Consider the following 14,372-nt stretch of genomic DNA (forward strand, 5'->3'; position numbering starts at 1 on the left):
CTAAGGTCTATATAAAAGAGACTTCAGATACAGTATTAGGGACCAATAAGGTCTATATAAAAGAGACTTCAGATACAGCATTAGGGATCACTAAGGACTATATACAAGCATCCAAAAGCAGCATGTCATGGGACCTTTAAAGAATAATGCTAATTGCTTAGGGAACATACGGGATACATTGTAATGTTTAAGTCATAAAAAACTTTTGCAGTATGTGATTACTTTACCCACCTTTCCCTCACTCTACATCCCTTTGCCCCTGTGTAACTGAATTCCAACATCCTCCTCTTCCACGCTGTGCTCAGATGAGTAGCAGCTGTAGATTAGTGAAACCGAACTGACACGGCGTTTTGCATGATTACGTTTCCTTCCTTGCCGTTGTGATGTTGGGCGCTGCTGTTGTTTTTTCTCCTGTGTCGTCCCTCAGGAGCTTTCCGTTTCCTGCGTGTAACCCACTTCTCCTGCCTACGTACGGTTTCCAGCGAGGAACGGGGGAGGAAGTCTGTCACTGACGTGGGAGGAAGCATCCAGAATAAACCCACGATGCACTGCAAGCCGAATTCTGAATGCATCACAGACTACATCACCTTAGATGCTCCCTGTATCACAGCCTCATTACACAGCGAGGCATAACACCAGTCATTACTGACGGAGTCACGAGTGTTTTGAGGGGGTCACTGGGAGATTTAAGTAAAAATGTTACTGCTACTGTTAAATTACCCAGCTGTGATTAAACAGCCTCCCTGCAGTTTATCCTATAAATCTCCATGTCTTTCTAACACCTGCCGCCCGCCACCCCCCCCCCCTTCCAGACCTCCACCTGTTTCCCTCTCTCTGTCTCCCTCCTCCGTTTTACTGGCACGCTTTATCTACCTGTCAATACTTTGATCATCTCACAGACGGAGGAATAAAGGACGGAGGGTGATTATAAAGAGGGGACTGTCCTTCAAAATAAAATCCCCCCCCCCCCCCCCCCCCACACACACTTGAGTGTGTGCAGGTAGGCTGCCATGGCAACAGTAAGGCTCTACCCAAGCGGTGCCTCTTTTGTTTTTCAATTTTTTTTTGTTTATGTGATTGCCTATCGCTTGGCTTGCTGTTAATGATGGCTCGGGAAAAAAGATGATAAATAAATAAGAGCGTTTGCTTTCCTTTAGGCCGAGCGTGGCGGGAGTGCGCTCGCTAACGAGGCAGGACCGTTCTCTCCCGCCCCGGCTCAGAGTGCATTAATTGCAATCTGTAACCAATTTGGTTCGCCACGTCGTTTTCTTTTTTTTAATTAACTGCTTGAACAGCTTGAGATCAACAGTGAGCCCACCAGCATCATCTGAAGTCATTTACAATCAGCATGCCTCCAACTTGAAACTTTTAATTAGGTTGCATAGCTACTCTCCCTGAGCTCCCTCGGCGCAGTGACTGTCTCGAAATGTAAAGCCACAGAAAGCATCATTCACTAAATGAAGCATAATGAAGTGTCGTGTTCATTTCGTGTCATGTCTCGTCATTGGTTGGCGTCTCATCAACCTTCCATCCATGTTTGAATGACAATACATGTGATTGACTGTATGATAAACAGGCTGTAGTGTAGGAGGAACATCTGAACTCAGTATGTTGGTTGTTCTGCTCATGGACAGACATGATCAATGTGTAAATACTGAGAATGCAAAAGCTAACCTGAAGCCAAGGCACAAATCCAGCCATTAATAACATTTGATACAACAAATTGGATGAGATGACTAAACTGGATCTGGCTGCTCTGGTTGTGAGTTAATCCCTTATTAATCAGACCTGGAAGGAAGAATCTAGCATTACTCTTCCTCAGAAAAGACTCACACTAGGGAATCAGATATTTTTATTTTTTCATAACGTTTTCAGATGTATCATGAATAATATGTTCCATGTAGAAGTTATTTAGTATGTAGTTAAATGTAATTGAAAGTGTCAACTGATAGAATCAGAAGGTACATCTGCTAATAAGTATTTCAAATGCTATGTATTTTAATGCATTGCTTTAAACCAATAAGCTTAGCTCTAGACGCAGAACAAATTCTTCTTCTGGAATTTGTTCTGGAGGAACATTTGCATTACGCATACAAAAAAAACGGCACATTCAACATTATATGAAGACAACTGTTCACAGTTACAGTGTATCGGCATGTGCAACGTTACTGTACACAGCAATCCCACCAATCGGTCCCAAAACGTCCCAGTTAGATATATTCACACATGTATGCAATCATTCCCCCAAAAAAACAAGCAGGCCTGCCTGGTTGCTTGACCCAAATGTTCTTAAAAACTCAACATTTTCAGCTGATGCTAATCATCTTATTGGAAGCTGTACTTCCGTGCTCTGGTCAAACTAACGCTATCAAGGTGCTTTTAGAAAGGGATGACTGTAATGATACTTACAAGACTGAGTTGAATATAAACTTCTTTATTAATTCCCGGTGACAGCATGCCCATTCCACGGCACACGTGAACACTACAGCCACCTAGTGGTTGGGATGACATCCACTTATCACTACAATGACAATGTAAGCCGTTCAATTAAAACACGTGAATATGTAATATTGACAATATATTGCTACTTAGTAGAGCCTAAAAGGCTTTTAAAGGACTTTTAAGTCCTATAAAAGGACTGGGACTAGTACCAAAGACCAAGGACTTTGGTATTATTTACCAAAATATTTGGTAATTAAAAGGTCTGCATAAATAAACTGTATCAACGCGTAACAAAACGTAAACAGATTTCCCTAACTTTAGTTATTTGTAGTTATTTATGAGTTTTCCGTAAAATAACACAATTGTTTTAGTGTCACAACAGATCAGAGGAACATCAAAATATATTAAAGTTTGGATCAAAAATACAAACTTAAGATAAGAAACTTAAAGTCCTTTGAAGAAAAACATTGTAGCTCGCCCTCTGGTGGACAAACTATGCAACGCCAACACTCATAACAGGGTTGACCATCCATTTTTATTTTATTTTTTTAAATATTCATTCATCAGAATCATTCATTTGTCATTATAAATGATTCTGATGAATGAATATTTTGGCCATTATAAATGCAAATACCAATAGTTCAGGGAATTCCTAATATTGGAAGATAACATCGAGATAATCTCTCTAATACATAATAACTATAACTATAAATACAAAGAGATTTAGGTCAGTTGCATTTGAGACCTCCCTTGCATCCGTCGCAGCAACAAAAGCCTGAACCTTGAGAACCAAAGTGCTGGTAGTCGTTGCCGTGATTACAGCCCAAAACATGAGAGAAATCTGTGTAATCGTCACTGAGGCTGTCTGTTTCAGTGAAGGACTCCTGCACTCGCAGACTGAGAGGACACATTTCCATCTAGATGGCAGCTTGTTGTATTCGTCGTGTTGGAAAATCACACCACCGCTTAGCGTACATACCGTACAGTACATACAGTACCCTCATCTAGGTCGTTACCGTAGCAACCAAGGCAGCTAGTTACAAGAGGCCTGAAAAAACCAAACGCATGAAATACAAGCTGGAAAGGCAGTCCTACACATAGGAATGGTTAAACAGTAGGTGCCTACAGTCTGAACACAGTGACTGCCTGTAATTAGTGCAAATGAGGAAGCACAGTCACTGGTGTACAAATTAAGTATTTGTATTACTAATAGTAATAATACTTAAGACTTAAAGCACTTCTCTAATTCCTCAACGACGCTTTGCACACAAATAAAACAAAAGAAGAACTAATTTTTGCAATAAAAAAACCTGTTGATTTTGGCATGGCCCCGAGACTACAAATATACAGCAAAAAGCTGTGTAACAGACATAAGGGGTATAATAAGAGATTATATTGAGTTATATTGTGGGAAATGTAGGATTCCTTCCCTCTGCTGATTCAATATTGACCTTTCTTTTTGTAATCCATCACTTGTGGGTCCCCTGTGGGAAAGTAGAAGATGAAAACACCGAAGTACCCCTGCAAATGTGGACTAAAGTAGAAAATATTTGTCAAAGAGAAAGAAGAAAAACTCAACATACAGCAGAACGGTCATTGAGTGCACTATGGCAACAAAATCCCCCCAAAACTGCTGTTTGTACTTTTATTTCGCGATAAGAGGTGGTCTGAGTCTCTCATGCCAAAACAAGGGCCGAAATTACACTGCTCCTCCTGAGCCTGATGTGCATTAACATGCTTATTTCAGCTCGTTTAACAGCATGATCTGCAAGTGAAAAATCCTGCAAATGGGCAAGAAACTGTATTTATGCACATCATGGTTTCAACCACACACTGAGGTTTGTATTTATGGATGGTGATAACCACAATCCCGATTGCTTTGACGACCAAATTGTAGCTTTTGATACCTCACCAGTCTTTAATCTGCTGCAGAGCCGACGCATTGCGTCTTGTGCGGAACAGGCGCTCAGGTTGGCGTTGCTTTGGTGTGTTTTCCGAGGCACATTATTGGCCAACTGGAGGAGGCAGTCAGTCCGACTGCCACCGACGGTCGGCCGTAGGGTTGGTGTGTCAGAGCCTTTACTTACAGAGTCGGATGTGATTTTGGAAAATTTTGTATAACCACCAGTTAGTTTTGTGCAGTTACCTATTTTAATAATTTGGAGGTCAGATAAAACACCTGGGGTGGTTTTTCTTGGTGTACAATTGACTATCTCTGGACTCGCTCTTTTTCCTTCTGTGGGTGCAGGCAAGGGATCATTTATTGACGTTTGTGTGTGTGTGTGTGTGTGTATGAAAATGCAGAGGACGGTACCTAAGCTTTATCAGACAAACAGTTTTTTACATTGGCCTGGTTTGACCTTGTTGAATTCATCCCCCAGAGCTCCAACAGCAGTTCTACCTCCCTGAGTCGGATACAATCAGTGCTGTGCGGCACAAACACGCTGCAAATACACACAACACAACCAAATACACAGAGGCGCTGCAAAAACACAGAACACAACCATTAAAGTACATCACGTGTCAGAGGTTGCACGCCTCTGGAGCAACTAGGGGTTAAGTATCTTGCTCAGGGACCCGTTGGTTGATGTATCACAGAGGGAATTGAACCCAGGCAGGTGTCATAGAAACAATGCAAAAAGAAAAACACACAAACCCTTAAAACAACTGCAACAATAAAAACACGGCATCCAGGTTCCACAATGGAAGTTCTCCAGGCCTCTAGGGGGAGCGCTAAGTGGAACAGCTTGAAATTTGATCCCACTGAGAGAGACGCACAGAGAGAGAGAGAGAGAGAGAGAGAGAGAGAGAGAGAGAGAGAGAGAGAGAGAGAGAGAGAGAGAGAGAGAGAGAGATCTAGACGTTTCTCTCGTTTGGTGGGTGTGTCTCTAGTTTATTGGCTCAGGTCACAGGTGATACTCAATCAGCAGAGGTGTGTCTGTCAACTAAAAAGTAATTAAAAAGCAGAGGGCTCTCACCCCGTGGGGTCAAAATCAAGCTGTCCCACTTAGCGTTCCCCCAGTGGCCCGGAGAACTTCCGTTGTGTAATCTGGATGCTCGTCTTCTGCTTTGTCTGCTTTTCTTTTTGCATTGTTGCTATGTTTGCAGCACGTTTATGTATTTGCTTGTGTTGTGTGTGTTTGCAGCGCGTTGGCTGAAGGCTGCACATGTGCTATCAAATTAATGACGATGTAACCTTCCTGTTGTCCTCGTGACAAATTTGACATCTTTTAATAATGTCTAAATCAGAAATATGGCACTTTTTAACCAAATTATCACAAAAAAAGGATGGATTTCATGCAATGCTCTTTGCAAATACAATAGACCACTTTCATTGAATTTTGGGTGTAAATTGAAATGGTTTAAAATCAGCATCGTGACCAAACTCATCCACTCAACATATGCTCCTCTGATCTTAAGTATTAGTCAAAATAATTCATAATGTCTGCTTTATTAACTTCAGTTCTGTCCGCTCATCATCCTGATATCAAACATCTGGAAAAATTCAAACGGTAAGTGAGCCAGTTTAATATGACATCAATTGGAAATAGTCTATAGATTTTGTCATTTGGGTTTTGGTTTCCCTATGAAGAATTTCTTATAAAATTCATTTTGTAGACCTGATGTAGATGTTAAGTGTCCTATGGTTAAAATGAAAATTATGAAAATATGCCTCATTGTGTGTGAATATGAGTGAATAAATATATTTGTTCTGTTTTGAATGCACGGGGGGGGGGGGGGGGGGGCAGAAGATTGGCAGTGAGAGCTACCATGGATGAACAGACAAAGTAAAGAAACCTGAAGAAGCTCAAACTTTTCTGAAGAAAATGTAAGTACTCCCTACACAGTTTCACTGACAGGTGAGGTCTGGAAAGTGAGCAGAAACACAAGGCTACGGCAAAGGAAGTTGATGTCAAAGTAAAGGAGAACTTTTGGATAAGATTTCCAGGACAGCAGGCCTCTTTTTCTCTGCTTTGCCTAAGACCAACACAGTATACCGTACCTGACATTTACAAGGCCTCCTAGCTGGAATCCCTCAAGGCTGAAGAGCTCTTCTTTACCATGTGAACATACATTAGTCTGAATATCATCAAAACAAGCTTAGTCAGTAGATTTGAGATTCAGCGTTGGTCTGGGGGAGTCTGCTCTGTATTTTCTCTTTACAAGAGACATGACCATCGGGCATAGTTGAAATAACTAGTATAGTCCTTCAACCAATCAGACCAACGATCCGGGTGACGTAGAAGCAACAGCGGCATCCTCGGCTTTGGTGCGCTCCGGTGGCCGAATGTAAACAAGAAGGCTGCTCGGTCGTTTCTCTATCGTCATCGTGTTAAACCTGCCAATCGCACGCCAGGTAGATGAGCCAGTATGTGATTGGTTCCCGCGAAAACATGCAGTTTTCCGGACCGAGCTGCAGTGTGAAATCAAATCGCCGACGGAGTGGGTTTGCCCAGAATGAACGTGCAACACACTCCAGCAAGGACACATTCAGCCTCTCTGGCTGACGGATCCACAGCTCAGCTCCTCTCGGCCAACTGACTCACCACCTGCCGCTAGTCTGCTCCCAGATTAGGTGTAGCTGTGTGGGTCACCTGACTTCAGTTGATTTTATGGCTCAGACTGGATTAGGGGAATATGCTGCTTTAACAGAACAGGCAGAAAGCGGAGGGTTCGCGGGCTGCAAAAACTCGCTCAACCAAGAAGACTGTCCTCAGAGCCTGAGCTGACCTCTGGATCAATAGACCAGAGGGAGAGAAAGAACCCCTCATTCTCCAGAAAGCACATGGCACTGTTCCCTCTGCTAATCTCCTCTAGGGTTGGGTATTGTTGTTTTTGTTTTTCCCCCCCGATACCAGTGCTAAAGCGATACTTTTAAAACGGTGCCAGTGCCTAAACGTTGGCCTGAACCAATTTTAAAAAATAAAAAGAGAGCAGTAAACAACAGTTGGCAGTATTAAAGAACGGCTTGTTTACTGCTGAGGCCCTATGGTCAAAATGAAATGATTTCTTATTGATGGAATGACAATAACTCATAACAATAACTAACAACAATAACCAGTAAATTGCTGTTAAACAACAATGTTTAACTACCAGTTAGCTACCAGCTTCAGCATTTTGTGTTGTTTCTCTGACAACGGCAGCTGCAGTCTGTTACGTCTCTGTGATGGAAACCTCTACAGTTAAATAAAGTCACATTTACCGTTTAACGTTAGGTGTCAGCATTTTAACCCAGTTTAATCCAGCTACTAGCTAACAGTAGGCTAGTGTAACCTGCTGTCAAGTGTGATGTTAATTAGCGTCACATGCAGCAATGCTTCTGTTTCAGAGCATCAGAGAGCAGAGGATAGATTTCATTGGCAGCGAAATGGCCTTTTCTGCCGTATTAGCACCGGGTTTCAGTTCCCAACCCTAATCTCATCTTTACTACACACACATAAACACACCATGCCCTATCTGCAATAAATCACCATCAGAAGACAAAGATGGTAAGAAGGAACAATGCAACATAATGACGTCATGCCACAACCAGCAGGAAAATGACCTGCTGCTGTCATTGGAGCTCACTCTGCGGCCGCTGCTGGCCACTTCACTCTGAGTGCTTTCATTTACATATTTTACACAAGATTGAAATGGCAAAACGCCCCAGCCCAGCTGTTCCTGTGTCCATATTGGTACTGATGAACCGAATTAGCAGACTTAATCTGGTCCTTTAATGAGAGGGTTGAGGCTGAATAGGTTGTGGCTGATATTGAGGTGAGGCTGTTGTGAAGCAAACTCTTAGAGCGTTTCTCTTATATGCCTTTGCAGTAAAAGCCCCCCCGCTTGGTGTGCTACTGTGTGTCTTGTACCGTCTTGTTTGTGTGTACAGAATGTGCATGTGTCTGTGTTCAGGTGCTATAAAAGAGAGCACACTGTCACCGTAGCAACTCAAGTGTGCTATCATGTTGAAGAGGAAAGAGTAGAGCACCATTTTCCATCGCCTACTCCGGTTTTCCTACACCAAACTACTCCCAACTCGGACTGTGGACTATCCTGAGTAATTGTGTCTTGATTTCTTGAAGAGACATGGCTGTTGAGTTTTTCAAATATATTGTTGACGCTTTAAGCACCACAAGCCGAGTGCCATCTAGTTCCATCATGTTGCAGAGAAGGCAGAAATCTCTACGGCCGAGATCTCCAACACTGAACTCACACCAACGCAATCTAGATTGATAAATAGCACTGCAGGTGAAAGGAAGAACATATGTTTGGTTTGATTGAGGGGGTTAACTGTCCCTTTTATGGTCAATGTTTAACCCCTTTTTGAAAAAAATACAGTATAGACACCACATGCCCTCTTGCACTTTGATGCACAAACAAATCTGGGAGCAGTCGAGAAGCTAATCAGAAGAGGTGGCTGCATTTTGCATGTTGCCGCGCCATGGCGACAAGACGGAAATAGATACAGACGCTTAGGAAAAAGCAAACATTAGCAGAGCTGAGAAAACAAAGCTCGATGTATGCATGGACATGGACGTGCCTGCACCAAAGAACATGCTTGGTTACATAAGGACAGTTCCCACTGTACTGTGTTGTGTCCCTAAAGCACAGCCCCCTCCCGGGCTCAACCACTCGGATATTAAGGGCATCGTGGTTCTGCTCCCTTCCGCTGACTGCTGTGTAGGAGTCAAATTAGAGTGAGCTGATCCAATATGGCATCACTGTGAAGGCATGAGTGGAGAAAAGTGCAAAGAAGGAAAACGCGTAAGGAAAGGAAAGATGCAAAGGGGAAGGGGGGGGGGTAACGGTGATGAGTGGGAGAAGTGGGCTAAGTTAATGGATGGAGGATATTACATGGGGGACATAATGAGAGGGAGGGACAGGTTAATGAGGGGGGTGATAAAGACATGGTAGCGAAGCCAACGGGTTACATGGAGCACCAGCTCTATTACATGGGGGAGAGAGGGACATTATAATCCCTGTGGTCTTAAAAGTAATTACTGCGCGATAGAGAAAGAGAACGGTAAGACCTATCTACTGTCAGCACATTTGGAATGAACTCCCTAACGGTTCGTTCACTGCACCATGCTTTAATGTGTGTGTGTGTGTGTGTGTGTGTGTGTTTATGCTGTACTCCTTTTAAACTTTGAATGGTTGACTTTCAGTGCAAGAGCGTTTGTCCATAGTGAGAGCATTTTTTCCTTTTGCGTTTTACGAATGCGTAAAAAGAGTGTGTTTACCTCCTCTGGGTGACAGCAGGAGGCCTGGACAGCGTAGTCTGCAGGAAGGCTTGCTTGTACCTTCCTGTTCTACAGATATACAGCAACCAGCCTGCTCTCCGTCAGTCATGTACAGTATTCCTTCTCATTTGCATTGTTAAGTTGAACAACAAGAAGTTAATAAATACCAGCATTATGTGTCCCTGTAGAGCACTAGCTCCAATACGGCATGTTAACATTTCTTTAGCATGCAGTGTGTTGACAAAAAGAAAAAGCAGACCCCAAGGAGACCTGAGAAAATTAATTTGTTGCTGTCTGTATTTTTGGAACTGCTGTGCAACCATAAGTTCATGAGCCATGCAGTAGTAGTTAGTAGTTGCACACAGTCTTCCAACATCTAACTTTAGCTCAAACAGGGAAAGTGGCCCATGCTTGAGAAATATATAGTACATTATATTTTACCAATCTCTCAACCAAAACTTCCTCACATGACAAGTTTAGGTTCAAGTGTCACGGGAACAACCATAAATTGAAATTCATGTGCTAAATATCCTAACTAGGGCTGTGGCTGTCAATTATTTTAGTAGTAGTTGTAGCACTCTACCAGTCATTGCATCGATTAGCAGCATAACTGGATTAGACATGCTTTTGCTATATTAAAGAGTAAATATCCAAAAGAGGAAATAGAACAGGTCTCTTAAAAGGAGCAATATATTGGGTTGTCCAATATATAAATGTATGTTTTTACTGTTTTGTGCTAAAAAAGAAATGACATAAAGTAAGTGCCACCAGTTGTTAATCAAACTGTGACTTTGGAGCACCGCTGCCACTTCTATATTTGAAAAATGTCACTCATCTTGTCAGCGGGAGATGGCCTGTCCTTCCAACAGCCCCGACTCTGACAGACGCATGTTATTTCAGTTTTTCACTTCCTCCTAACTTTGACAGGAAGGAGTGCCATTCTGTTTGTCTTGTGAGAAAAGAATGCAGGCGAACGTCAGCATGGCTCCGCATCGATTTAACATAACGGTGCACACTTTGCCTAGCAACTGACGGAAATTATATTTATGAGTGTCTGTGGAAGGGAAGTAACCCAGGCTTGCTGAGACAAAAAGAGATGAGGTAAGGAAGTAAAAAGTGAGGAGTGGAAAGGAAAGCAAGGGGAGGTGAGGCTCTTCGACTAGAAAAATAAGAAAATCAATGGCACTACTGTACCTTCAGGTTGGGATCCCAGGCCGGAAACCCTCGCTGATTTCTCAACACTTCAATTCAGTTACCTGTGAGGTCAAGAAGATAACACTATAAACTCAACACCACAGAGCATTATCACACACTAGCTAACCGCAGCTTTCCAGGGGAGACCCTTCGCCGTCAGGGCTAAACCTTGACTTTACCCAGCAGGAAACACCACACGGGAGCTCTCCATGGGTCTTGAGGAGCTGCGGTGTTTATTTATTCACGGGCAAACTGAAACCTACACTGTACATTTACTACCACATGACAACTTTACTGCTAATTTCCTCTCTGCTCTGAACCGACAACACCATTGAAAACCACGCCTGGCGAGGCCATATTCACACGGTGGCACTGCCAGCATCCGAGCTTGCGTGTGGTATTATAACAAGTTGCTTTCGTCATCTACTGTTATTCGCATGTGTCATGTCAGCCCGGTCTCACTCGCAACCCGTCCAGACCAGACCAGCACACCCACGGGCACAAAGATGGGCCGTAAAACGCCGTGGGCCCTGGATGGTCTTAAAATAGCAGTGAGACTGTGGGACATGTTGGGATTTGCGCAGCGCTGCGCCGGGTAAAGATAGGGCCCTGAAACTTAGAAGACTTTGAAGACTGAGTCCTGGATCATAAATGTGGATTACAATATATAAAAGTATATATTTGCTAACATGTTAGCCATTATAATAGGCTGTGTGTCTGAATTAATCAGCCCCCCCCCCACCCCTTAGGAAGAAAGGAAGTCATTGAAATGTCATTCTTCCTCCTGCACAAGACAGACTGAAGACAGACAAGTGTGGTAAATATTATTATTGAGTAAGTGACCTTCCAGATAAGGCCTGGATGGTCTTTATATTGCCTGTCATCGTTGTCAAGAGGACTGTAACAATAGATCCATCATCATCAATCATCATTTCATCATTTCATGGGCTGGCAAAGGAGTTTAAAAACCTTTTCAAATATGATAAATGATGTAAACAATGCAAAAACATTCAAACAGAGACTTTGATTGAGTAGCCAGTTTATGGGGTGGACATAGCAGAAAACAAAAAACATTACAACCGTCATGCACGTTGGCAGGACTGTTGTATCAGATTAATTAACATAGAATCCGGGTCATCCCAATGGGAGGAACCATTCAGACAACTGCATGTTGTTGTTTCTCTTAACATTTGTAATGGAGGCTATTAAGGCTTTAAAGGCTCATTATCACAGTGTAACACGCAAAAACAATTAAAGATGCAGAATTCAACCTTACATAGTAATATATCCCTACTTAAGTGGCTGGCCTCATATGTATGCTTACCTAGGCTAGCTAATGTAGGCTACTGCAGCCTACTGTAGGCTACTTTCATTAAAACACCAGCTAGCAATAGCCTATGGCAAAATAAAGTGTCCTCTTCTTTTAGAATAGCCTCAACATTAGCTTGCAATAACCGTATCGCACCACTAGCTTAACCACGTTTGTCTCGTCAACTATCCGAAGTTTACAGTAGAAAACGGCACGGTAACTTTCACGAGATTTCCGGAGCACGGTGTAGCCAAATGTAACGAGTAACGAAATACTGCTAGCTGAAGTACTAGCGTTACTTTTCAACTGAGGCAGTAGTCATGTCAAACCGCTCCAGCGGCTCGCCTCTCAGAAACACCAATGACATTTCCATGCATGTGCCTCTCTTTTGAGCTACTTACTTGTCCCGTTTTCCTTCGCCCCTCTCTCGGTGAGTGCCGCTTCTCCTTTCCCCTCCAGTCCTGTTTCTGGAGGAGAGATGGAGAGAGGATTCGGGTCCAAGCGGAGGAAGATGGGAGCCGAGCCGCACCGGGAGCGCACAGCCGAAGAGCGGGCTGTAAACACGACAGATCTCCCCTCACCGAGCCTCATATATCGCCATTATGTGGGTCAAGGATGAAGTATTCATCTACAGCTTTCATCTCACAAGTTAACATGTATTCCTGCAATGGTACAAGCCGGAGATAGAGGGAGACAGCTTGTGTGTTTTTGGTAACCTATATTTGGGAAAGGGGAGCCCAATGACACTAGTCCATGTATTTGTAACGAGAGCGATATGTTAGTGGGCGTTTATTGGTCTTTCAGTCGATTAAAGGTAATATTTTATACATGAAATAAATAAATTAGGCTAATTAATCCAGCCTAATTTTTAAAAGTATCTAGGAATGCCTTGTTTTTTTCGTCTTTTGACTTGAATAACTTTAGTTCAACACACAGCTGCCCAGCATGCACATTATTTTGCAGCCCAAGGCCAGACATCAAATAGTTTCACGCTGATACATGGACAGGATTGATAATTTTATTAGGCTATAATATTTTATTCAATTCATTTTTTTGTTTAAATCAACTTTATTCAACTACACGCATCTACATCTTAAGCAGCATAGTCTGTCTACAGACCTTTCACAGCAATTTGGCATGTTAAAGCAGAAAAGGCACAGGTGGTGGTGTTTTTAACATTAATCTTAGGTGGTAGGAGTTGGTGTTGTTGGTGGCTCACTGCAAAGCCTTCCTGGGACATATATGGAGCAGAGGCGTTAAGTGGGTAAGTTATTAGTTTCACCTGTGCTTTCTTCTGATATGGCAAGTCAAAAATGGCAGCTGTGAAGAGGCCAATTATTACCGTTACAAGCACACTTGTGTCACTGTTACACTTGTTCTGGCTTTACTTATATTCACCCAAAAATAATATGTAACACAAAAAAGGTCACTCATATTTTTGCATGATTTGTACACATCTGTGTAAGTGTCAAACACCTAATTTCCTGCATTCGGCTGAATTTGTCTTCACCAATTTGTGGGGAAAGGCTAGGTGGTGACATAGCCTATCGATTCTGTTTCCTGTCATTAAAAATATATGTTTTCTTAGTAATTTGCATCTTAGTAAATCAGTTTGTTACAGCCCTTCCACGCCAATAAGGCAGTTACTAAACAGAGTACAATTGTAACACAGGATAAACAAAGGTCACGGTAGCCTATCTTGGCAGAGTAGCTGCTGTCTCTGCAGCCTCTGAACCCTGTTGTCATAGTTTGAAGCAGTTAAGCTATAGATTTAAAGCAAACATTTCATTGTATTTAAATAATACATTCATGAGACACTGTGGTGACCCGCGCCCTTTAGATTGTTCAGTATCTAAATGTCCTAACTTCAGGTTTTAGGGTAAGCCTGTGACAAAAGATGAATAAACGGCCTAAAAAGGCATGAAGTTAAAGGACTATTCTGGTGCAAAATGAACCTAGGGGTTAATAACATATGTGTGCCGAGTCAGTCGTTCTCTGGGATCTGTTTTCATGCTAGTCGAATGTGTCTCTGGCTTGAACCAAGCTACCGCTAACCGGTGAATAGCTGCTAACGTTAGCATTCAGGGCATCGGGTAAATCGTTAGTCCAACCACGGACGCAGCGTTCGTCGTGACTGTTTTCCAAGATGGCACCCGCATGTAAACATGATCGCTCTTTATAATCTATCTTTTTATTAAACTGTC

General features: G+C 42.6%; 1 protein-coding gene and 1 long non-coding RNA gene across 2 annotated transcripts in view; one reads left to right on the forward strand and one right to left on the reverse strand.

The window, feature by feature from the left end:
* LOC117943657 overlaps positions 1-141 on the forward strand; it is a 356-nt gene extending 215 nt beyond the window's left edge. The window contains exon 2 of the long non-coding RNA XR_004656401.1: positions 6-141. This is a non-coding gene — a long non-coding RNA (uncharacterized LOC117943657). The remainder of the gene's footprint in view (positions 1-5) is intronic.
* Positions 1-12,872, reverse strand: part of klhdc8a (kelch domain containing 8A) — a 34,715-nt gene extending 21,843 nt beyond the window's left edge. The window contains exons 1-2 of the mRNA XM_034869914.1: positions 12,570-12,872; positions 10,860-10,921 (exon numbers count right to left, since the gene is read on the reverse strand). The gene's annotated coding sequence lies outside the window, so the exon portion shown is untranslated. The remainder of the gene's footprint in view (positions 1-10,859; positions 10,922-12,569) is intronic.
* Between the last annotated feature and the right edge of the window lie 1,500 nt (positions 12,873-14,372).

This window comes from Etheostoma cragini, chromosome 4, assembly GCF_013103735.1.
Source record: "Etheostoma cragini isolate CJK2018 chromosome 4, CSU_Ecrag_1.0, whole genome shotgun sequence".
NCBI classification, from domain to species: domain Eukaryota; kingdom Metazoa; phylum Chordata; class Actinopteri; order Perciformes; family Percidae; genus Etheostoma; species Etheostoma cragini.